This window comes from Cyphomyrmex costatus, unplaced genomic scaffold (assembly GCF_001594065.2).
Source record: "Cyphomyrmex costatus isolate MS0001 unplaced genomic scaffold, Ccosl1.0 scaffold652, whole genome shotgun sequence".
In the NCBI taxonomy this organism is placed as follows: Eukaryota; Metazoa; Arthropoda; class Insecta; order Hymenoptera; family Formicidae; genus Cyphomyrmex; species Cyphomyrmex costatus.
Genome location: NW_017280214.1, coordinates 30,675 through 30,927, shown reverse-complemented (window position 1 = coordinate 30,927; position 253 = coordinate 30,675).

Sequence of the window (253 nt, the reverse complement as noted above, 5' to 3'; positions counted from 1 at the left end):
ACAGACTTTTGCATAACGCATAAAGCATGTGCATAAGGAATTTCATTGGCCCATTTTCTTATGCATGAGTCAATGGACCAATCAAATTCTTTATGTATATGGTTTATGCGTTATGCAAAAGTCTGTGCTCCCCGCTATACGGTGCGCACATTCCGAATGCGTGGCACCAAAAAAGTTTGCACTCAGTGCACACTGGTGCTCACTAGTGCAGTCTGTCGAATTCGCCATAATGTAGAACCAGCTTAAAGCGGGG